Source organism: Balaenoptera physalus (assembly GCF_965194825.1).
Source record: "Balaenoptera physalus genome assembly, chromosome: 17".
Classification (NCBI taxonomy): domain Eukaryota; kingdom Metazoa; phylum Chordata; class Mammalia; order Artiodactyla; family Balaenopteridae; genus Balaenoptera; species Balaenoptera physalus.
In genome coordinates this window covers 77,688,911-77,714,286 of record NC_138895.1, presented here as the reverse complement: position 1 = coordinate 77,714,286, position 25,376 = coordinate 77,688,911, and the positions used below count along the sequence as shown (strand labels likewise).

The window sequence follows — 25,376 nt, the reverse complement described above, 5'->3', positions numbered from 1 at the left end:
CAGGTTGGGCCCATCCTGGGCAGCGACTCCCTCCTGCTGGCCGGGGTGGGTGCTATGTGATACTAATGTCCACAGGTCATCCATTATTGACGGGCAGAGGTCAGCCAGCTCAGGTCCATGGTCGCGGGTGTGCTCAGATGAGGGGGAGAGAAAGAGGACCCGGAGGTCTTGACCATTCAGAAAGTTGTTTTCATCGCCACCCCCGGGAGCAAGGGCATTTTGCACACCTCACAGGGGACAAGCGCTAAGACAGCATGTGGCAGAAGCAGCTGCAAGCCCGCAGGATTATTAATAGTAATAATACCATACCATATCGCCCTTGTTGTTTAGGGAGGGCCCTTCCCCTACTCCACATTTAGGAAAAAGTGCTAAAGTAGCAATGACACCTCCTAATTCTCAGATTCAAGTTCTCTCTCCCTTTGCAAATGCAAAACGCTCAGCTGTTTGCTGCCAGTTGGAATATTCCTGAGTCAGACCCCCCACCCCCACCCCACATGTGATCTGGGACTTGCCACGAATTCAGTTGCAGGTGCCACCTGCTCATGTCTGTCCTCTGTCCTCTGGGTAGAGAAGGGCTTCGACTCGACAGGTTTCCAACCCCGCTCTGACCCCGCTGGGCTCCGCCTGATGAGCCTCAGTTTCCTCCTCTGTCCTATCGGAGGCTGGGAGGTTAAACCACATGTGAAGAATCTTAGCTCAGTGTGGGGTGCACAGCGGTCTCAGGGTCAGAATACGCCCTCCTCTGTCTTCTGTCTAGAGCAGGAAGCGGTCATGGTGATCAGGCAGCACGGAGCTTTCATTTACAGTTGGGAACAGAAAGCCTCCACATTCAGGTCTCCTGACTCCCCGCAGGGCTCTGTAGGTGACCGCTGTTCCCTCCCCACACCGCGGCATGCCTCTTCTCATCAGCAGTCAATATTTACTCTGTGTCTGAGCTGAGTAGGAGGCAGGCACTCTCGTTAGATCTTCACTCCCTCTCCTTAAGACTGAGTATTTTCTTCTATTTTTCAGATGCAGAAACTGAGGCTCAGAGAGGTTAAGGAACTCCCCAGAGGTCACACAGCTGGTAAGTTGCAGAGCTGGGATTTGAACCCAGCTCTCTTTGACAGCAGAATCTGTACTCTTAATCGCCTTGTTTTCTGTGCCTTAAACCATGCTGAAATGACCGTCCTCCTCCACCCAAGCGTGGGAGGCCTGTGACTTGGTTATTATCATATTTCCTCCGATGCCTTCTACAGCATCCAGAACACAGTAGGCTCTCCGTACCTACAGGGTGTTTAGAAGGCAGTCCTTTCTAATCTCACGCAGTCGTGAAATGTTCAGGGATAGGGATGTGTGTCTAATCATAGAAAAGTCTTGGTTAACTGTTTCCCCTTTTTGCCACATTCAAATGCATCAGCAAGTAGCCAACACATGCAAATAAGAAATGCTTTATAACCCCGTTATAAAGAGCAGATACTCTATGCACAGACTGTATCTATAGACTATTTTGAAGGTGAATGGATCTTTCTTTGTGATTCCAAAAGCAGGACCCTTGACTTCGTGGTGGGAAGGAAGGCAGGGAAGGCATGGAGGTGGGTCCAGCCTGGAGGCCCCCAGCACCTCCACCCCACATCCAGATAGGCACCCACTGGGTGCTAACGCTCTCCACCAGCCTCTCTCCTGCATCCTCACTGTGGCTCTGACCATATCCACTTTCTCCTGGTCCTGCTGCTTCTTACATCCCCTTTCTTCCATCTCTTCTTTCTCATCCTTGAAACCTACTCTCTTCCTTTTCAGAAGATTTCCTAGAACTCATTTTTGAAAAACCTTTGAGAATGAACAAGTCCCATTTAGTAACATGACCACAAATAAACTACCTGATTTGGTCTCCAAAGTCCTCAAAGAAAACCCTGGAGTTGGGGTGGAAGTGGGTGTGTCATTCACAGGCTACTAGAGTGGACAGTGGGTGTGGTCTATTAAGGGCTTTGGTTTTAAAACCCCCTTAGGGGTGGTGAGGAGGCCCAGCAGCTGGGCCAGGGGTCCCCGCCCTTGCATCAACCGGAAAAGCTGAGTTTCAGTAGCTACTTTCTGCCTGGGTGAGATTCAGTTTAAAGAAAACATGAAAACCACAATCTAACGGCCATTGTCCTTGTCCAGGAGTCTGGAAAGCTGGTTCTAGGTCTGGTTCTGCCACATCACACTGTGTGGACTCTGCCAAGGCCCTCCTCTTCACGGGGCCTCAGTTTGCCCATCTGTACAGTGGGTTATGGACCAAGTGCAGCCAAGGCTGACCCTCGGCTGTGGTTTCCCAGCTGGGGCATCGGTGAGCCTTGATGATGCTCACGCAGATTCCTGGTTGACAGGGAAGAGCCATGGGGGCAGAGGGCCGAGAAGGGGGTGGCATTTGATAAAAACCAACCCATCCTCCATGCATACCCTGCTCAGGACAAACCCAGGGCCAGATGCACACATGGGTTCAGGAATGAGCCTCCCATGGCCGACAGAGGCCATCCTACTGTTCCAGGGAGGTCAGACGGAGGCTCCAGGATCTCGGGAACTAGACCCGTGGACCCCACAGCGGGGCCAGATGCCTGCTTATGAGCTATGTGCTCTGCATCCTGTTCCTGCCGCAGAGGAGCCCAGCAGGCAGGACTCACACCTGTGGCCACAGCTCTGAGCCCTGTGCAGATACACAGTGTGGTTTTGTAGTATTTTTGGTTTCGCTGTTTTTGCAGAAGCCAAAGGAAATCTGTAGGCTGGGCCCTGACTTCCTCTCCCTGAGGATGGCTGATCTGCTCGGGCGGGGACAAGCAGAGCTCAGCTAGGAGAGGAAACCTCAAGACGCAAGGTCCAGAGTTCGGAGGGCACCTGCTCTGAGCAGGGTACTGTGGCCGGCCGTTCATGGGCCAGGCTGGTTGAGGTTGTCATTGGAATCATCGCATTCACCATATGAGGACACTGAGGCCCGGAAATGACCAAGTTCCCTCATCTTCACTGTGCCCACACCAGAATGAACCTCTGCTCCCTGAGCTTGGAGCACTTTTCACTCTGCCGTCAGTCCATACATATCTGTTGAGACCCTAACGCTGTTCTCAGCAGGGGGGAACACAGCAGTGAGGGACACAGGTGAAGTTCCTGCCCTCCTGGTGGGGAGGAGACAGACAAAGAAGGAATTCAGCATACAATGGAGTGTCATTTTTCTGATTAAGGCTATGAAGGAAAATGCAGCTGAGCAAAGGGATAGTGACAGCGAGACTGTCTTGGGGAGATCAGGGAAGGCCTCTCCTAGGAGGGCAGCTGGGCAGAAGAATGAATGCAGTGAAGGAGCAAGCCCTGTGGGTTCCACCTTAAGAACACGTTCTAGGTAGAGGGAGGGGCACGTGCAAAGGCCCTGGGGCAGGGCATGTGCTTATTGTACCTTTGCACCCTTGGATTCTGATTCTCTATGTGCTTGCCTCCCCACCTTCCAGCAACACAGTTCCTAATCATCTCCATTGTTCCCTCCGTCTGTCACCTCCAAGTGTCTAGGGATGTGGCAGGGAGTAGCAGTTGTGTAGCAAGAAAAATCAAACAGAACTGAACGGGGCAGAGAGAAGGTGTATCTCTAACAGGAAACTGCTTGTCTCATTCCTTCATCCTCTTTGCACAGTTCACTCTTGGGTGACATTTGAAATAGTTTCACATTCTTGCTTTGCATTTATTCTCAAAATGTGTGTTTAAACCAAGACTGGGGGTTTTCCGTGCACTGTAATGTACTATTTCAGACCCATGCTTCCAAGCAGGGCAGGAATCTGGATTCCAAAATCACAGAAACAGAGCAAGAAAGTAGGTTGGAGCTGTACTGCTGACCTCAAGCTGAGCGCAGGAGAGGGGGCTGCAGCCCACAGAGCCTGGGGTGGGGTCGGGGGCATGGCCATTAGCAGGCTGTGATCTCGGGCAGGCCCGTCCCATCTGGGGCTCCATTTGCTCTGCATCTGTGTTGGTACTGATGCTTGTCTAGCTCTTGCTGGAGCAGCTCATGGGCCAGGTGTGCCAGAAGGGACGTGCTTTGGGAGTGAGGGACCCCAGCTTCGAATCTTGCTGCCACCACATTCTCGTTTACAACCTTGGACAAGTCACGTCCTCTCCCCTCCCTGCCCCGGAGCCTTAGTTTCTGCACCTGGAAAAAAAAAAAAGCAGAAATGTGTAATGCTCCCTACGACCCTCTGCGGTCCTGAAATGCCACCAGCCTCTGCCTGAAAGCAGGCAGCAGTCAGGCCCAGGGACAGAGTTTCAGCAGCTTCCCTTTGATTCTGTAGACATGGGGCTCTCAGCAGGGAGGGGCCCAATGAAGGGGGCACGACCTTGGCCATCCTGCCTCAGGCATTCATGTAAGGGCTTCAAATAGTTCTCACCTCCCCCTGATCTGAGACCTGGGTCTGCAGAGCCAGAAACTCATTTCCGGGAGCAAAGGAATATGTATCTTTCCTCAGGGCCCAAAAGGACTTATTAAGTCTTCCGTGAACTTAATCTCATTCAACTGGAAAAATAATAATCAGAAAGCAGTTCTGCCTGGTTACCGTGAGTTCCTTGAAAGTTTCCCATGAGAAAGGGTCAAAAAGCTCATGTACCATGAGGTTCAGCCCTCCCTGCTTCCTCCCCAAGGAGCAGGGAGCTTGGTGGTCGACCAGCAAGCCCATCAGCATCATTGGGCTATCCACCTGTCCATCTGCCCATTAACAGGCCCCCATCAGGGGCCAGGGCCAAGGGCACAGCACCAGAGACACAGAACTAAATAAGACACAGTCTGTGCTCTCAAGGGCAGTTCAGGCTCAACCTGCCCGTTTTGTACATTTGGTCAAACTCTAGAGACTCCATGACTGAGCTCGCTCTCAAAGTCACAAAAATATAAGTGTTCAGAAACTTTCACTTCTCTACGTTTTCTGTTTTCCACAATGTCTGCTCCAAATTCATTGGCGAAACACGTTCTATGATTACTAACTAAAGCTAATGTCTCTCTTTGCTTTAATCAAATCAAATTTTCTTCTGGTCCGTTCCATCCAATACATCCCAGTCTCGTATGAATTCTGGGGAAAAGGGGAAGAGAGGGAACCAGGGAAATGCGGGGGAAGGTGATGCTGGAGACGTGAAATTCACCAGCTGGGAGGGGACAGGAGACAGAAAGCCACTCCATCAACAAGGACGTTTGGTTGATAACAAAATACTTTAAGATATGGAAAGTAGAAAAGCATGGGTGTAAGGTCTGGGGTTTGATTTTATTCCACTAACAAGCTAATAAGCTAGCTTATTAGTGTTTCAGGGATGCTGGCAGAAGACAGGAGAGTCCTGGGTCAGAGATGAGAGACTGGTGTAAGGTGGGAGAGACCCCACTCCTTTCATGCCTGGAGCCTGAGCTCAGGGTGAATTCTTCTAAATTTTAGGGATGAGTTTAGCTCAGTCAGTGCTTTCAGAGGCTGAGCTCAGGAAACAAAAGGGAGTAAAGGTTCTTGGGACCAATTCCAGGTCATGGCTTATCAGAAGGCACTTATTCCCTAAGCCTGCTTATCTGCCCATAAAATAGGAAGGAAATTAGCATCTGGGCGTATTGTGGAGGCCTCATGAACATAAGTTGAATCTGAAGACCATGTACTTATTATTTGCATTAATATGAGGACGCAAACTCATTCTAATAATTCAGCCTTCTAGGTTTCAGATTATTCGTTTTCTTTACTGAGATGGAAACTGTTTGATGTGCAGCTCTAGTTCACAGCACACACGCAGACACCCATGTAGAATTCACCTGCCAGTATGTTCCTTGATAAAGATGTTGGTCATTCACTGGGAGAGGGAAGGATGTGAAGGTGAAAAGGGTCAGGTTCCCAGAGGGCAAAAGAATAGAGCCAGAGAAAACAGCTGGGGCAGCCCCTCTTCAGATCTTGTTCCTATGGATGAAAAAAACTAATCAATAGTCCATCTAAGAAAGAAATGGAAAATCTTATTGGAGCTAACCTGAGGATTATAACCCAGGAGACAGTCTTTCAGAAAGCTCTGAGGACTGTTTCTCCCGTTAAAGGTCAGAGCACAGTTATATAAGTTTTTGAGACAAAGGGTTAGACATCAAATGACGTATTATGGGCAGTTTACACAATCCAGATCTACACGTCCAAAGCAAGTAATGGGTCATGGGTCATCGTGACCCCTTACCAGATTAAGAGGAAAGGTTATCTCCTAAGGAATTGTGACCCTCTGTGAGATTAAGGAGGAATGTTATCTTCTAAGGAGGTCTGGATGCAGATGCACAGCACACACTAAAGGGAAGGAGGAGGTCCAAATGGGCAAAGAAAACTTGTGTTTAAACTTTTCTTGAGTTGCCATAAAATATGAATTTGATTTCATCGTCCCTCACTCCCACCCCGTGCTGTACATCTGGAGAGAGCTGTAGTTACCCCCACCCATGTCCCTCCCACAAACTCCAGCGGTCCCCGTGTCAACCCGGGATACCGCCCCGTGGCTGGGCGAGGTCACCTAGCTGGCAAAATAGAAGCGCTGGGACTCTCAGGTGGAGACCCTGACCGGTGTCAGATGTGCTCCGCCAGACCCTGAGACACGCCTGGACTTGCCACCCTGGCCAGCCTCTGAGACCCCAGGAAAGCAGCCAGCGTCTTCAAAGCCCGCCGCTCACCACGGCATTTTTAGGAGAAGATGAAAGGACGCCTGTGTGTTTTAAAGCAAATTAGGCAGAATGAGAGGTTTTGAAAGTGCTGTGTTCCCCAAGTGGGAGGCCCTTTGATGGGCAGCAGGGGACAAACCCTTCAGTCTCTCGCCCACAGCCCTCGGGAACTGGGGCAAAACGGCTCCTTCCCCGGGGCACACCTGGCCACAAGGGGGGCATTCGCCATCTGGGGGTCAGCGTAGCTCGCTCTTTCCCTCTCTCCTGCTTGACTTGCCTCTTCCATTGCATAGAGGATAAGTAGCGACTGTGAGCACTTTGCGGGGAGGGGTGGGGGTGGGAATAGTCCTGAGTGGGGTCCAGTTGGCATGGATGCGCCCGCAGGGGAGGCGTTGGGCTCCAGCCAGGACTCCAGCTGTGACAGCAGGTCAGGCTGCAGGGCACTTTGGTGCAGAGCCCAGGCACTTGGGTCCAGATGGCTTGGATCACCTTTTAGTGTCACTCTTACAAAATGTACAGCCCTGGGCCAAATGGCTTAACCTCCCTGAGCCTCCATTTTTTCATCTGTAAAATGGGTGTATTAATAGATTCAACAAGTTCGCAGGAATAAAGCTCTTAGACCAGCTCTAAGAGCTGCACTCAGCCCACAGTCAGGGCACAGGATACGTCTGCTCTTAATCGGATCAATATAGAGGAGGGATCAGATAGGCTACTGGCCTGTATGGAGGCCAAAGCTTGTCCTTGTCTCATTCCGTTCCTTTAGGACTCCTAAGGCATGGATTTTTACTGTTTCAGTTTTGCACACAAGGGCTGGGTATGGCTCAGTGTGGTCAGGTGGCTCGTCCAAGGTCACACAGCTAATCAGGCTTTGGAACTGCAGCGCCCCCCACCCTCGGTCCTCTTTCCACTTCCCCCACAGGAAACGGATGCTGGCCTGAGTTGTCTGTCTCCATCCACTGCTTGCCCCAATGGGTGACCGTGAGCAGGTCCTTTAACCTGCCTGAGCCCCTTTGGTCAAATAAGTGCTTGGATGATGAGCACTTATGAGCACTTACGAGATGATATTCGTTAGTTACAGATGTGAGAAGGGAGACCGAGGGGCCGAAGCTCCAGCAGCGGGAGAGGGTCAGCTGGGTGTTACCCAGTCCCTAACATCTCCCAACTGGGAATAAGATACAAATACCTGCAGGGCAGGGCCTCCCAGTAGGCACAGCGGCTGCAGTGCAGCTTTGACCCTGGGTTGAATCTCAGGTCCATCCCTGGCTGCGTTCCCTTGCACAAGTGCCCTCAGCCTTGGCTATGACAGAGGCAGCCTCACCCACTTATGCCCTGGGAGAAGCGCCCAGCTCTGTGCCTGGCGCACAGTTGTAGATGTTAGGGACAGATCCCCGACACACATGAGCACAGATTTCTCCAAGACTCTCCAGCTGTGGGTGCAAACGGAGAGACAGCAACCCGGGGATCTCCCTCTCTTCTGTGGCTCCGAGACCTCCTGCCCCCCTCAGCTACGCCGGGCTCTGGGGACATCTGCCACATCCTCCCACTGTGTGCCAGGTCATCCCTGGCCTCTGCTCTTGCCCTGCTCGCTGGGGTTCTGCTGCCCCAGGCTGGCCCGTGTTCTCTCAAACTTCCTGCCCCAGGCTTTCCGGGGCTTCCTGGTCTCAGCTGCCCTGGAAGCTCCCTGGCCCCCATGACACCATCCTCGTACATCTGTTCCAGGCACCCTTCTTCTCGGTCCTCCCACTGGACTGCTGCATCATCCCTTGTCAAGGGGGCAAGGTCTCCCTCCTTTGGTCTCCCAAGTTCCGGGCTCGGGAGGGGGCCGCACGCAGGTGGCTTGGACCCTGAGTGCTGTGGGGTTGAATGGGCTGAGCTGCCCTTCCTTTCCTCCCGAGTGGGGCTTGGCTGGGGGGATGGGGAGGGAAGCTGGGCCCGGGCAGTTTTTGTTTTTTTTTAAGATTTTTTTTTTTGATGTGGACCATTTTAAAAGTCTTTATTGAATTTGTTACAATATTGCTTCTGTTTTATGTGGTTTTTGCCCGTGGGGCATGTGGGATCTTAGCTCCCCTACCAGGGATCGAACCCACACCCCCTGCACTGGAGGCAAAGTCGTAACCACTGGACCGCCAGGGAGGTCCCCTGGGCCAGGGCAGTTTTATCCCAGCGGCCCCACTGGATACCATGATACCCCTCTCACCCTTGTTTTCCAGGGATGGTTTGTGCCAGACACGTGCTTGTCTGGGGTCCCCGCCCATCCCAGAACACGGGGGGTGGGGGGTGCCGGGCTCCTCGCCACTTTGGCTGCTGGGTTTATCGAGCAGTCCGCATCCCCGTTCTGGGCATCACCAGAGATCGACCCCCAACCCCTTCAGGAGCCTTCTGGAAGCCCCTTGTTAATCATTAGAGCGCAAATCTCCCCCTGAAGTTAGGGGGCCTGGGAGGAAGTTATCTCTTTAAGACCAGTCAGGACTCCAGCCACTTACTTCTGCAAAGCTCTTTGGAGTCAGGGGCCAACCCCCGAGGAGGGGCCTGGGGTGGGGATTCAGAGTTCCGAATCGTCTTTCCTTTGTCGTGACTTCTCTGCCACCCAAATCAGGGAAATCCCTCTTTCTTCTGGGGACCAATGTCCTCCAGGATGTGCTGCCTATACGGGGCAACTCCTCAAATTCCTGACCACGTTACACGCTTCGGATGTTGTGCGGGTGTCTTTGGACTCTGAATTGAGTACCCTTCAGTCTACACACGTAAGAAGATTTGTGGATTTAAATTCCTTTTGTGCAGCTCACAATATGAAAATTTATCCAGCTCCTTCTCATATGACCCTAATCCTGGTTAATCATGTTTCTCGGGGGCGCTTCTCCAAAGCACCTGCTCTGAAGCACTGCTTGTGCTTCCGGGAACCTCTGCTTTCTCCTCCAGCTCTCCAGCAAAGGAGCAGGCGAGAGGTACTAGGGTGAGGAGAGGAGGATTTGCAAGCCCTGGAAAGGGTTCTCCCAACCTGCCGCACTTCTTGGGTGTGGGGGAAATGGGCAAAGGGTCAAGTTAGTGCAGGAGTGGGGAAACAGCCCTCCCAAACAGGCTTCCCAAGGCGCCAAGACGGAGGCAGGGCTGCTCTCCAGGCTCTAGGGGGCGCTGTGTGCACCCTCTCCAGTCCAGACTCCATATGCTAATTGTGTCACTACTGTCTGCTGCTCACAAACCATCATTGGCTCCCCATTGCCTTCATCCCAAAGTCCATATTTCTTAAGACTTCCATGACCAGGCCCCTGCCCACCAAAGTCATTCCTAAAGGCACCCTGTTTTCCATAACTGTGCCCAGTGCCCCCATCACCGCTGCCTGCACTGTGCACTTTTTGGGAGCTGCCTGATTTACCCCACCCTCTCCGTTCTCCTCCATCAGTGCCAGAGGCCCCCTGTGTTCAAAGCCCGGCTCCATGGCCACCTCCTCCACAGAGGTTGTCTCCCTTCTCCCTTCGGTTATCACCAACATGCCACTTCCGCATCTCTGGGGCCCTTGGTATTCCCTCCTTGGAAATGCTGGTCCCTCACGAGCAGAGAGTTACATGTACGAACTGCCATGCGCACGATCCTGGAGCGGCCCAGGCTGGCTTCACCATCTAGCTGTGACGAGAGGCACGGCCGGTGTGCTCAGTGAGGTGTTACAGGGGTTCTTGCGTGCCCAGGTGAGAAGCCAGGCAGGCTGGCACTGAAGAGCAGGCCTGGGAATCCACCCCAGCCCTCGGTAGTCGTGTGACCCCAGCTCCCTCTCTGTAAGGTAACACTACCTTCCCCACACGACCTGCAACTGTCTCGTTCCCATCCTGGCTGGTCCCTAAGAAGCGACATAGCTTTGAAGGGTACCTGCCCCGGCGATCCTCTGGGTGTCTTGCCAGGTGTACGGCACATAAAGAGTCAGATACTGACACTGCCAGATGGGCGGATTGCATGGATAAATGGGGAGACGGTGGCAGCTGCCTAATCAATCCAGAGACAGGACGAAGGAGACACTACCAGTGGCCACCAGACCTGGTTAGAGATGTTCTAGGGGCCTTAGTCCACAGGAAAAACAATGAGGATTCTCTCTGATATCTGGATATTTAAGTCCAGCAGAAGTCAGAGAGTTGACAAGTGGGAGAGAGCAGGTGAAACGGTCACAGAACGGGGCTCAGGAGTGGGTGGGGTTCAAGCTCCAGTCACTGCCCAGAGTGGCCAAGGGCTAAAGGGGCCTTGCCCTGTGATTCCCCTGCAATCCAGTGGGAGGCAGTGTTGCGAGGTGGCTGGTGGGTGCGCCCAGGGAGCCTGGAGGCGGGGCTTGTTAGCACACCCACTAGTGGGAACTGGCATGTGGTGAGCCTGGAACTTGAGTGGTGCCCACAGGGAGCCTCCCCGCCCCCAGTTCTGTCCCTGCCCTGGGCTGTCTCAATGGCATGAGGAGGACAAGGAGGCCTCCCGATGGGTGAGTCCCGGGCAGCGTTGGGAGCAGCAGGGTTGGGAGGATTCCAGAAAGCGCAGGAGGAGGGAGGGGAGCCGGGGCACAGGGGGATCCAGCTGGCCTGTGCCAGCTCTTTCTGCACATCCTCTGAGCTGCCAGGGCTGTTCTTAGAGCAGCTTGTTTCTCTGGGGAGAGGAGTGGTGGGGAGGCAGGGCTCCCTGTGGGCCAAACCTCCAGGCGGTACTGCTTGCAGGATGCACATGGGGCACTCAGAGTGGGTCCCCGAGGGCAGGTTAATGCCAGGGTGATTCTCAAGGGCGTGGTCTGGGATAGGGAAACACCAGGACAGTGTGGTCCCTGGGAGTGAAAACATTGGGGTGTTTCTAACCTTGGGGCTAAAGAGGCAAGAGGACAAGGACAAAGACCCCCAAACAGAGCCATTGTGTGGAGAGGGCCGCTTGACAGGAGTCAGAGGCCACTAGGTCCTGGCTGCCCCCCAGGGAGGGGGCCAGGGCCCTAAACACCTGACCTCAGCCCCCTTTCTTCCTCCAGTCTCCTTTCTGCGTCCCCATGGCCCAAAGCCCACAGGGAGCCAGCCAGTGTGGGAACCCGTGCGTGCAGCCCCTGGGCACAGAGCAGGGTGCGAGAGGTGGAGGGACCATCTGCAAGGGAAGCCAAGGTGCCCGGCTCACCTCCCGAGACCCCAGAAGGCCTGGCTGCACACATTCGGCCCTCCCTGGCAGGCAGGGCAGGGACAGGGGTGGCACTGCGGGAGGTGCTGTGCTGTCACTCCTGGTTTTCCTCCAACTGGTGTGACTTAGGCAAGTCTGCACCTCCCTGAGCCTGATCAGGAGACCCCACGGCTTCAAACCCTGCAGGGGCTTCCCGTGGTGCCGGGGATGTGGCTCCAGCCCCTAGGGGGCTGCCCGACCTTGCCTGCCCGCCCCCAGCCCCATCCTGCATCTTCCTCTCTGGGTTTCTGCTTGACTTGACCTTCTCTCTTTCAGTTCCTTCGGACTCACCTGCTCTCCTGACAGGCCTTTGCACCTGCAGGTTCCTTTGCCTGGGGGCCCTTGCGCTCTCTGCCTAGGTGCCGGCCCATCCTGCAGTCCTCCGGCCACTACCACTTTCTCGGGATGCCCTCCAGCTCCACCATGCTCGATCCTCTGTCGCACTGAAGGAGGCCGTATCATTTGGTTCTCCAGGGGAAACAGAACCAGTACAATAGCTGCATGTGTATATGCAGAGATGAATTTTTAGGAATCGGCTCAGGCACTGGTGGGGCTTGCAAAGTCAAAATCTAGATGGCAGACCTGCAGGCCGGAGACTAGGCAAGAGCTGACGTCTCGGCCTTCAGTGTGTGAAATCCGTAGGGCAAGCCGGTGGGCTGGAAAGTCAGGCAGGATTTCTGTGTTACTTTCTGTCATGGCCTGTTGGCCTCTCCCTGGCTGGGGCCGTGTCTCAGGCCTCACCGCACCAGGCCGGGCTTCTCTTGGATCCTGTTTTCTGGAGGGACCTTGGTCTGGCTGCAGCCAAGACTGGTCCTTCCTGAGCGGGGTCAGGAGGCGGCACAGGAGCTGGTCCAGGACGGGCCAGGGGAGTCTGGCTGCCAGTTTCGTGTGTGACTCAGAGGGTGGGGATGGGCCGGAGGAGCTGACCAGGGAGAAAACAAAACCGGGAAGGGAGGGTTCGCGTCCGCCGCCTGCCAGGCCCTGAACTGGCCGCACGCAAACCCTGTTCAGTGCTCCGGCTGCCACCATGGAGGGGAGATTGTCGCTGTCCGTGTCTCTCAGCTCAGACGTCGCAGGGCTCAGGGCTGGGCCACCACGCGCTGGGCTTTCCCTTGCCCAGAATCCCAGCTCCCTGGGCAAGTCGATTGACAGCTGTGGGCCTCTGTTCCCACCTCTGAAAGATGGAGCTGGTACCAGTGCCGTGTGACTGTCCAGTACCGTGGTTGAAACAGGGTCTGCAAGGAGAGACCCTCCATGAATGGAAGGTGGCCCCTGATAATAGATTAATTCGTGCCCCGTGCGGCCCCCTCAGAGGCAGGGATGGTTTTTAACCCCATTTTATACAATAGGCACTTGAAGCTCAGGCAGCTCCTGTAATGCCCCTGGGTTACATCACAAAGGGCTCGGTGCTTTTAGGATTTTCCTGCAGGGTCCCACCCCTGGCTGCAGCAGCCAGACTAACTCCTGACCTCTGACCTCTCCACCTCAACCCCTGATGGCTCCATCTGGGCCCATGACGCCCTCGGAGCTCCTGCCCTGGGAGGTATAGAAACAGCCACGCTAGGGCAGCTGCGTGAAAACAGCCGGTTCCTTGTAAGGGGCCAAGCCCGTCTTGGAGTTGGGAGCCTGGTTCCCCTCTGAGCTCTGGACTTTGCTGTGTGTCACTGGATGAGTCACTTCCCCTTTCTGAGCTCAGCCTCCACATCTGTTAAATGAAGTGGGGCAGAAATGAGAGGGGGCAGGTGGGAGTGTTAGTTGACGTTCCCTGCAGGAAACCACAGGAGGAATGCCAGTAATCAAACCTAATATTCAGGGAGCACTCGCTGTGTGCCAGGCACAGACCTATGAGCTTTACCTGCACTGACTCGAGTCTTTTCTCGGCCCAGCCCTGTGAGGTGGACACTACCTTATCCCCACGTGATGGATGACGCTTCACTGAGGCAGAGGCTTCACGCAAAAGGATTTGGTTCAGGGGATCTGGTGCTTACAAAGTTGTTGGAAAGGTGATGGGGGTGCATATTGGTCCTGATGCTGCAGGCTGGGGCCCAGAGGCCAGGAAGCCAGCACAGAATCTGAGGCTGCCCTGCAGACTAGGGGGTAGAGGGAGGCAGCGGGCCTGGGTCCAATGCTCAGGCCACACAGCTGCCTCCGCCCCTGCGGGAGGGAGGACAACCCGCAGTGGTTATCCTTCTCTTATTGGCCGATTCTCAACTGCATCCAGAGCCCTCCGGTCAGCGGAAGCTGGGAAATGTAGTTTCTAGACATCCAGCCCCTGCGGCACAGGGCCGAGAGCACAGAGGGAGGAAAGAATCCCAAGTCCCATAGACACTAACCAGCAGGGGGACCCTGCAAGCAGAAGGAATCAGGATGCCCCAAAAGCCCTCACAGGCACACGGGTTGATATGATGCACTGAGAATTAACCCTTTGAAGAGAGAATCTGGGCCATGTGAATTACAGATACCCCTTATGCCTCTAGCCCATTGACTACTTTGGGACCCCCTTCCCTGCAGGTTCTCAGAGGTAGAGCAGAGAGCAATGAAGCGCTGGTTGTCCCGTCCCTTGAGGAACGGAAGCAACTAATGAAGCGAGTCGGAATCATAATTTTCATAATTCCCCCGGTTTGTTCTTTCATGCCTGATTTTGTTTGGTCTTTTATGTAACCCTGTCAGTAGGGCAAGCCAGGGACTCTGTTGGGCTTTTTACAAATGAGGAGCCTGAAACTTAGGGAGGGAAGAGGACTGACATTTATAATGTACCCTCTCTGTGTCCCGAAACCAAGCTGGTCACTTTTGTGCAAATAATTTTTATCCTACAGCAACCCTCCATTTGGGCACTATTAGTCCCACTTTGTGGATTCAGAAACCGAGTATTAGAGAGATGCAGTGCCTTGCCCATGAGGACAAAACTGGGAATGGGAAGAGTTGAGATTTGAACCCAGGTATGTCTGGGCCATCTTTTATTCCAACAACCATTGGCCATGATCCACTGGCACAGAACCAGAATAGATGGAGTCCTAGTGTCCAGTGACCAGGGGCTGCAGAACAGTGCAGGAAAGATTGTTCTTCTTTTTTTAATTTATGTTTTATTTGTCATTTGGAGCTCTTTGGAGTTTTTTTCTTCCAGTTTTATTGAGATATAATTGACATACAGCACTGTTTAAGGTGTACAGCATAATGATTAGACTTAACATACATCATGAAATGATGACCACAGTAGGTTTAGTGAACATCCAACATCTCATATAGATACAAAATAAAAGAAGTAGAAAAAAAAGTTTCTTGTGGTGAAAACGCTTAGGGTTTGCTCTCTTCACAACTTTCCTATGTAACACACAACAGTGTTCATTATCTTTATCGTGTGGTACATCACATCCCTAGCACTTCTTTATCTTATAACCGGAAGTTTGTACCTTTTGACTGCCTTCATCCTGTTCCCACTCCTCCTACCAGAGAGGGTGGGAGGAGTGGGAACTGGTAACCACAAATCTGATCTCTTTTTCTGTGAGTTGGTTTGTTTGTTTGTCTTTGAACTATAATTGACCTACAACACTATGTTAGTTCCTATTACACAACATAGTGATTCCATATTTCTATACATTTCAAAGGGATCACCATAATAATTCTAGTTATGATATGTCACCATACAAAGATATTACAAAGTTATTGACTGTATTCCCCACACTGTATATTTTCTTTCCCCTGACTCATTTATTTTGCAACTGGAAGTTTGTACCTCTTAATCTGCTTTCCCTATTTCTGTCTTCCCTCACTCCCCTACCCTCTGGCAACCACCTGTTTGCTCTCTGTGTCTGTGACTATTTCTGTTTTATGTTTGTTCATTTGTTGTTTTTTAGATTCCACATGTAATCGATACCATACAGTATTTGTCTTTCTCTGTCTAACTTCACAAAGCATGATACCCTCTATGTCCATCCATGATATTGCAAAGCTGCTTTATGGCAGAGTTATTTATACACATCTTCTTTATCCACTCATCTATTGATGGGCACTCAGATTGCTTCCGTATCTTGGCTGTTGTAAATAATGCTGCAGTGAACATAGGGGTGCGTATGTATTTTGTAATTAATGTTTTTGTTTTATTTGGATAAATACCCAGAAGTGGAATTGCTGGATGGTACGGTAGTTCTATTTTAAGTTTTTTTAGGAATCTCCATATTATTTTCGATAGTGATTGCACCAATTTACATTCTCACTGACAACGCACAATGGTTCCCTTTTCTCCACATCCTCACCAACACTTGTTATTTGTGATACTTTTTTAAAAAAATTTATTTATTTTAGTTATTTATTTTTGGATGCATTGGTTTTCGTTGCTGCGTGGGCTTTCTCTAGTTGCGGTGAGCGGGGGCTACTCTTCGTTGTGGTGCGCGGGCTTCTTACTGCAGTGGCTTCTCTTGTTGCGGAGCATGGGCTCTAGGTGCGCAGGCTTCAGTAGTTGCGGCGTGTGGGCTCAGTAGTTGTGGCGCACGGGCTCTAGAGTGCAGGCTCTGTAGTTGTGGCACACGGGCTTAGTTGCTCCGTGGCATGTGGGATCCTCCCGGACCAGGGCTCGAACCCGTGTCCCCTGCATTGGCAGGCGGATTCCCAACCACTGTGCCACCAAGGAAGCCCTGTGATACTTTTTTGATAATAGCTTCTCTGACAAGCATGAGGTGATAACATTGTGGTTTTGATTTGCATTTCCCTGATGACTAGTGATGTTAGGCATTTTTTCATGTGCCTGTCAGCCATCTGTATGTCTTTGTTGGAAGAACGTATATTCAGATTTCTGCCCATTTTTTAATTGGGTTATATGTTTTTGATGTTGAGTTGTATGAGTTCTTTGTGTGTTTTGGCTATTAATCCCTTATCAGCTGTATCATTTGTAAATATCTTCTCTCATTCAGTAGGCAGTCTTTTTGTTTCGTTGATAATTTCAAGTATGGGTCTTTTACCTCCTTAGTTAGATTTATACGTAGGTGTTTTATTCTTTTTGAAGTAATTGTAAGTGAGATTGTTTTCTTAATTTCTATTTCTGATAGTTTGCTGTTAGTGTATAGAAATGGAACAGATTTCTGTACATTAATTTTGTATCCTGCAACTTTACTGAATTCATTGATGAATTGATTTAGGTTTTTGGAGGTGTCTTTAGAATTTTCTATGTATAGTATCATGTCCTCTGCAAACAGTGACAGTTTTACTTCTTCCTTCCTAATAAAGGAATTTTTATTCCTTTTATTATTTTTTTTCTTTTTCTTGTCTGAGTGCTGTGGCTAAGACTTCCAGTACTAACTATGTTGAATAAAAGTGGTGAGAGTGGGCATCCTTGTATTTTTCCTGATCTTAGAGGAAATGCTTTTATCTTTTCACCATTGAGTATGGTGTTAGCTGTGGGCTTGTCATATATGGTGTTTATTATATTGAGATATGTTCTCTCTATACCCACTTTGTTGAGAGTTTTTATCATAAATGGATGTTCAATTTTGTCAAAAGCTTTTTCTGCATCTATTGAGATGATCATGTGATTTGTATTCTTCAATTTGCTAATGTCATGTATTATATTGATTGATTTGTGGATATTGAACTATCCTTCCATTTTTGGGAGAAATCTCACTTGATCATGGTATATGTTTTTAATGTATTGTTGAATTGTTTACTAATATTTTGTTGAGGATTTTTAAAATTAATTTGTTTATTTATTTATTTTCAGCTGTGTTGGGTCTTTGTTGCTGTGTGTGGGCTTTCTCTAGTTGCAGTGAGCGGGGGCTACTCTTCATTGTGGTGCATGGGCTTCTCATTGCAGTGGCTTCTCTTGCTGTGGAGCTTGGGCTGTAGACACATGGGCTTCAGTAGTTGTGGCGCACGGGCTTCAGTAGTTGTGGCTCACGGGTTCTAGAGCGCAGGCTCAGTAGTTGTGGTGCACGGGCTTAGTTGCTCCGCGGCATGTGGGATCTCCCCACACCAGGGCTTGAACCCGTGTCCCCTGCATTGGAGGTGGATCCTTAACCACTGGGCCACCAGGGAAGTCCCAAGGATTTTTACATCTATGTTCATCAGTGATATTTGGCCTGTAATATTTTTGTGTGTGATATCTTTGTCTGGTTTTGGTATCGTGCTGGCCTCATAGAATGAGCTCAGAAGTGTTCCTTCCTGTGCAATATTTTGGTATAGTTTGAGAAGGAAGGGTGTTAACTCTTTTCAAAATGTTTGGTAGAGTTTATCTGTGAAGCAATCTGATCCTGGACTTTTGATTGTTGGGAGGTTTTTGTTTGTTTGTTTGTTTTATTACTGATTCAACTTCATTACTGGTAATTGGTCTCTTCATATTTTATATTTATTCCTGATTTAGTCTTGGGAGATGGAACATTTCTAAGAATTCATCCATTTCTTCTAGGTTGTCTGTTTTATTGGTGTATAATTATACATAGTAATCTCTTACGATCCCTTGTATTTTTGTTGCGTTGGTTGTAACTTCTTTTTCATTTCTGATTTTATTGATTAGATTTCTATTACTATTACAATTTCTTCCTTTATTTTTGTTAATATTTGTTTTGTGTATTTAGGTATGCCTATTTTGGTGCATATATATTTACAATTGATATATCTTCTTCTTGGATTGATTGATTGATGATTATGTAATGTCCTTCTTTGTCTCATTACATTCTTTATTTTAAAGATTAGTTTGTCTGATGTAAGTATTGCAAACCTGGCTTTCTTTTCATTTCCACTTGCATGGAATACCTTCTTTCATCCCCTCACTTTCAGTGTGTGTACCTTTAGATCTGAAGTGAGTCCCTTGTAGGCAGCATATATATTTGTTATTATTCCTGTTTGGCTTCAGTGATCTCCACAACTCCGTCTTCCAGCGTGCTGATCCTTTCCTCCGTATAATCTAATCTACAGTTGATTCCTTCTAGTGTTTTTTTTTTTTAAATCAGTTATTGTATCTTCATCTCTGTTTGGTTCTTCTTTATATTTTCTTTCTCTTTGTTAAAAACTTCTAAAGGCTCACTTTGTACATCCAATCTTCTCTCAAGTTCTTTGACCATCTTTATGATCATTACCCAGAACTTTTTATCAGGTAGATTGTTTATCTCTGCTTCACTTAGTTCTTCTTCTGGGGTTTTGTCTTGTTCCTTTGTTTGGAATATATTCCTCTGCTGCCTCATTTTGCCTAATGTGCTAATTTTATTTCTATCTATTTGGTAGGTTGGTTGTTCTTCCTGACCTTGGAAAAGTGGCCATTTGTAGGAGACATCCTATGGGTCCCAGCAGCACACTCCCCTCTCATCACCAGAGCTGTATGTTCTAGGAGTGCCCCCTATGTGGGCCGTGTGGGTCTTTCTCTTGTGGCAGGCTGACTACCGTGGGTGGCCTGGTAGGTGTGGCCAGCCCCCAGTCTGGGGATTGCCAGGCCCTGCATTGTATGGAGTGTGCCAGCCGCTGGTGGGGGTGGTTGGGTAATGAGGCACCTAGCCGTGGGTCCCTAGGGGACCCCAGGGCTAGTGCTGGCCCACTGGTAGATGGAGCTGGGTTCCAGGATGAGTGGTTGCAGGTCTGAGGTTCCTGGATTTCGTGTTATCCTGCTGTGGCCAGGGTCAGATCCTGACATGGCTAGCTACAGGGTCCAGGGTATCCCAAAGCTGGTGTCAGCCAGCTGGTAAGTGGGGCTGGATCCCAGGGCAGCTAGCTGAGGTGTCTAAAGTGTCTTGGAGCTGGTGTTGGCCTGCTTACTGGTGGGCAGGGCTGGGGCCCGGTGGTGGGTGGGAGGAAGGTTCCTGGTTCTGGTGTTGGCCTGCTGGTGGGCTGGGCTGGGGCCCAAGGCCTCCTGGGGCTAGTGTCAGTCTGCTGATGGGCAGAGCTGAGTTCCAGGGTCTCTGGCTGCAGGGCCCTGGGGGTCTCAGAGTTAGTGTGTTGGCCTGCTGGTGGGTGGGGCTGTGACCTTGCCCCGTTAGTTGTTTGGCCGGAGGCATCCCAGTACTGGTGCCCAAAGACTGTTGAGCAGGGCTGGGCCCTGGCGCTAATAAGCTATAGAGAGGATTCCAAAATGGCACTGCCAGCACCAGCGTCCTCGTGGTAGAACGAGCTTCCCAAAAAGGCTGTCTCTAGTGTCTGTGTCCCCGGGGTGAGCTCCAGTTGCCTCCTGCCTCTCCGGGAGCCTCTCCAAGATCAGCATTAGGGTCTGACCCAGGCTCCTTTCAAGTTACTGCTTCTGCCCTGGGTCCCGGAGCGTATGAGGTTTTGTATGTGCCCTTCGAGAGCGGAGGCTCTATTTTCCACAGTCCTCTGGCTCTCCCCAAAGCAAGCCCTGCTGACCTTCAAAGCCAGATGTTTTCAGGGCTTGTCTTCCTGGTTCAGGACCCCCCAAGCTGGGGAGGCCAGTGTGGGCTCAGACCCCTCGCTCCTTGGGGAGGATCTCTGCAGCTGTAATAACCCTCCCGTTTGTGGGTTGCCCACCTGAGGTCCTGAATATAACGTAAGTCTGCCCCACCTACCCATCTCATTGTGGTTCCTTCTTTATGTCTTTAGTTGTAGAAGATCTTTTCTGCTAGATTCTGGTCTTTCTCATCAACAGTTATTCTGTAAATAGTTGTAATTTTATGCAGCCCACGGGAGGAGGTGAACTTAAGGTCTTCCTACTCCACCATCTTGGCCACTCCCCCAGAGTTGTTCTTCTCTGATGGAAGGTTTGGGGGCCCTTCACCAGTCAGTTCTGATTTCACGCCCCCCTGTGCCTCCACGTAAAGCCAGCCAGGACCCCAAAGGCCAGGACGTGGTGGGATCCATTTTTCAGTGAGCAGCAGGTTCACAGACGCTACTTCCCCACAGCCGCTCCTCGTGTGCTCAGGACGGTTGAGCCGGCAGGTCACCCTCGCTGTGTGTCCCAAAGCTGGTGTATGAGGAAGCAAAGTGAAAGCAGATGGGGCTGGGCCTCTTTGGGGACAGGGACGTGGTGGCAGATGAGAGGCTGCAGCTGCAACCCTCTGCTTGTTGGTTTGTTTCCTTCCCTCCCACCGTCTGCTCACTCAGCTGGTGCGAGGAGCTTTGCCCTGGCACCTCTGGGGACTCTCTGCCCCTCCGCCTTCTCTAGGTTCACCAAGCCCTCATCATGGGCAGGACGCCACGCCAAGCACACAGAGTGGCAGAGAAAAGATTCCATGCCTTCCACTTCTGGCTGTGGCTGAAGCTTGTGTCAGACCACTTATCCCACCAAGGACTGTAAGAGCTGGATAAGATAGAAATTCAGCTCTTCGAAGGTTTTAGAGAGCAACCAGGAAGCCAGGACTTGAGGGACGAAGACCCCTGGAAGGAGAGAAATGGTCGGGAGTGAGCCTGATGCTTCCTGCCGCCTGCCTGCCCAAGGGATGCACTGGCTCGTGGGACGCTCCAGAGGACAGACGGAGAGAAGCAGCTCAGTGTTGAGCAGTCTCACGAGGCTGGAAATAAAAAATAATAGTAAAGAAATGAAATAAGAATGTAGTGCAGGACTACCAAGTCAGCTAAAATTAAGGGGCCAAGAACCTAGAGCAACAGAAACCACAGGCAGAGAGCCATTACTCCACACCTCTTTTTCCTTTCAAGGCATTTACCGGAATTTAAGTTGCGTGGGACCAGAGCCTAAGGAAACAAGCTGGAAACAGCAGCTGAGAGGTTGAAAAGCTAGACTGAGCTTTTGACAATCTCACAGTGTAGGGGAGACAGAAATTGGAAGTGAGAACGTGCAAGGAAGAGGTCTCTTGGTAGGCATCCTAACTTTCCTTTAAGAAGGGCTATGCCCTGTAAGTAAGGGCAAGCCAGAAGTAACTAGTCATCATGATGACAAAGTGCGGCCCCAATCATCCTGGTCACCAGTTGGAACAAGGTAATGTGCCCGTGCTCTACCTAGCTCCAGGAGAAAACAAATTCCTCCCTGAATAAGGACAGCCTTATCCTTAACTGCTACACTTCCAGCACATGCAGTATCCACCATTGCCAGGCATGCCAGGAGACAGAGCCAAATGACCAAAGAGACATAAGGAGAGAAAATAGACAACAGAAATAGACCCACATCTCCTCCAAATGTCATGAGGGTTAGACGGTCTTTAAATAACTGTGATGGATCATTGGAGGAAGATAGATGACAAGGTGCAGATTTTCACCTGAAAACTAGAACTTATTTAAAAAAATTACTCAGATGGAAATTCTAGAACTGAAAAATACACCTGAAATGAATATAGTATATAATTTAAACAGATTAGACACAGCAGAAGAGAGGATGGACAAGGTAGTATCCATCTCAGAGAGCTGAAAAGATGACAGGTTACAAACCCAAAGAAATGACAAGAAAGAAAATGAAAATGAGAGCAAGTCTTGATGAAGTAGAACACTTAGCTGTGTCTACAGAGGACAGCCCAGGAGGAGGCAGGAGCCTGGAGCAAAGTGCTGGCTTTGCCGCCATCTCGCTGTGTGACCTTGGGCAAGTCACTTGCCTTCTCTGAACCTCAGTTTCTCCTTTCAGGGAAATAAGCATGATGGCTCATTTCACCCCGATGACGTGAGGATCCCATGGAGGACGGTCACGGCAGCTTTTTATTAGAAGTGCTGATATTACCGACAACCTAGCGTTCACTCCGTCATTTCACCAACAGTCATAGGGCAGGAGACTATGCAGAGAGCTAGGAGGGCATCCCAGCCTTGTGAGAACTACTGTGCAGTTCAGCAGGCATTAAATAAACCTTCACAAACCCATACCGTCCGTTCATTTGGTTTTCCAAGCATTGGAAACAACTCTTCTCTCAGTAGCTGGTAATTGCTGCCTTCTCCTTATTGACGGCGTAGGGGGGCGGGTATCTTCATTAGGGAGCCTCCTTCGGGGGATCCTTACTTTCTGAGTTCTTGAAAGGGCACCAACTCGTGTCAGCTCTTTTCAGTGACCCCGTTAGACCGTCACATCCACGTCCTCTGTGCCTCTCCCAGAACTCCCGTCTGTGGCCGTGAGATGACTGTCTCCCTGCAGACAGGACAGGCAGCTGTGTCCTCCTCCCCCCTCCCTCTCCTCGTCCTCTATGTTTTGGGAGGCTTGGCCAGCCTCCGTCCCTGGCCGCACTCTTGGCACGCGGAGATCTGTGGCCCATGGTGTACTGGCCTCAGTTCCATCTCCGGGAGCCAGGGCTGGCGCTCCCCGTGTGTAGCAGGCTGCCTCACATCACAGCGTACAGAAAGTCACGCATTCCTCCTTTCTTCCCTGGGGCTGGGGGGAAGGTGGAGGGCTGTTCTTGCTTTTCCACTGCAGTTTTTTTTCCAGGGCTTTCAAAAGTGCTAATTGATACCAGCCTGGAAGTGTCTGCTGGTCGGTGGGTTCAGAACAAGCACCCTGGCCTCAGAGATGCAGCTACCAGGACGTCCCGGCTGGATGGGAGGAGGGGGTCACGGTCTGTACCTTGGCAGCTCAGCCTTGCCCTCTGTCCCAACTCTCACCACACCTTCCCCTGGCCTCCGCCAGCGTCAGTGTAGAGCACTAACATCTCTCGTGGAGCTGGGACGTTGTAGGGAACCTAACCTCTCCTTCACAATTTTATTCGATCAACATGGTTCAGTAATCATCTATTTCAGTGAACTTGTCTCTGCCCTTGGCATCAGGATACAGTGTCAATAAGAGCGTCATGGGCCCTGCTCATGACAAAGACAAATGTAATGAGACCATGTGAGTCCTCTGCTTAGACCCTCCAGTGGGTCTCCGTGTCCCTCAGAGAAACTTAGTCTTGATCATGGCTTCTGAGTCCCACACACCCTCGAACCCACCCACATACATGCCACATACATGCTCCTCTCCGATCCAAGGACACCAGCCTCCTTTCTCCCAAAGGCACTGGGGCCTTGCAGATGCCTGGGAAGCTCCCACCTTAGAATCTTTCATGACGGGTCCCCCACCACCCAGCCCAGAGCCTGGCACAGCTCAGGGCCCCAGCAAATATGCAGCAAGTGAATCACGTGAATGGACAGATCTTGCTTGGTTAATAGCCTCGAGAAGTGGGCAGAATCTGTGTTGTCAGCGCCATGTTCCTGTTGAAGGGATGGTTCCCAGAGGGTAGGTAACTTGTTCACAGTCACACAGCAAATGGGTCGTGCAACCTGATGAGAATCAGAATCTTCCGACTCTTAGTCTGTGCTTTCTTGCTCAGATCTCCACTCTGAGTTGGTGGCTCTTTCCCTTCGTTCACCTCCGCATTCCTTCGTGCCATGTGTGTTCCCGGTTTCAGGGCCACGACAATGAGTGGGACTGAGTTTCTATCCTCCTGGAGCTCCCAGCTCAGGGAGGAGACAGATTAAGTACGCAGCACAGGCAGAGTGGAGCCAGGATGCTGTGGATGCCAGGAGAGGCCCCTACTCAGGCCAGCAGTGGGCAGGCCTCCCTCCAGGATCAGTGCCAGCTGAGCCCTGAAGAATGAATCAGAGCCAGGTGGGGTGGGGTGTATTTTCCAGACGGTGGAGACAGTCTGGGTAGGTGCCCAGAGGCAGGAGCAACTGTGACCTGTGGGTCAGTCATGTTGCTTCAAGTTACAATCTGCGTTGCACAATAAAGGGGATTTATTCTTTCATGCCCCTGAAAAGTCACAGGGTGGGCTGCAGGGCTAGATTGACTGGGGATTCAACACTGTTTGCCTCTTCCAGTGAGCTAGCAAAATGTCCAGTACGACCCTGACCTCACATCCAAACAGCAAACTGGCCAGAGCAAAAGAACGTTTCTTTCCCCACCAGTGCAAAAAGTCAGGAGTTTCACTCCAGATGAATTAGGCTACATATCCATCCCTGGACCAATTACTGCGGTAGGAGGGGTGGGAACCCTCTGCCTGCCAAGTTAAATCAGAGCCCGCCCTTGAGGGTAAGCAGGTTAATCTAACTCAGATGACAGAGCTGGTGCTTGATGGAGAAGCAGGGGACAGCTGGAAGGGACAGCTCTGGACACCATTAGGTTCTACATACAAGTCACGTTGTCACGACAAGTAGAAAGTGGAGCAGTAGGCAAGTGGAGAGACGTTGCCACCTGGGCTGAGGTGTTGAGGAAGCAGTGGAAGCAGCACCTCTTGAGCCCTGGCTGTCTCCAGGAAGGCACTGTGGATTTAATCTGATTTTTGAGCTGCCCCTCTTTCTACCAAAAAGGTGATCAATCTCCCTTCCACTGTCGCTTTCCTGGAAAAAGTATATCCTGCTTGTTGATAGTCTACACGTTGAGGATGGGGAAGGAATTGATCAGACAAACACAGATAGGGGCACATTCCAGGCAAGTACCAAAGGGAATCATGTTCAAGTGCAGAGGTGTGACCACAGCTGCACTCTGCAAAAGCCCGGAAAGTCAGTGAGGTGTGGGAACTTGGCGTTACAAGCATTTGAGGAGTCCTGGTTGGCTTTCTTTGATGAAAGAACTCCCAGCTTTCTCTGTATCCCTCCAACTATGGTCATCTGGAGCCCAGTTAACAGACAGGGTGTCCCGTCCAGGGCAGAGCTCCTGCCCCTGTTTCTGGTACCCTGGCCCCTCCAGGCGTGTGGAGTCAGAGGGTTGTGGATCTGGATTCAGATCCTGCTTTTCACTTTCCCCATGACC

General features: G+C 50.9%; 1 protein-coding gene across 2 annotated transcripts in view; it reads left to right on the top strand.

Annotated features, from left to right (window-relative positions):
* ST3GAL1 (ST3 beta-galactoside alpha-2,3-sialyltransferase 1) overlaps positions 1 to 25,376 on the top strand; it is an 85,183-nt gene that overhangs the window by 41,472 nt on the left and 18,335 nt on the right. Inside the window, exon 2 of one of the 2 annotated variants that reach the window (XM_082433866.1) lies at positions 1,012 to 1,066. The exons of the other annotated variant lie outside the window; for it this stretch is intronic. The gene's annotated coding sequence lies outside the window, so the exon portion shown is untranslated. The remainder of the gene's footprint in view (positions 1 to 1,011; positions 1,067 to 25,376) is intronic. 2 annotated transcript variants of the gene reach the window in all.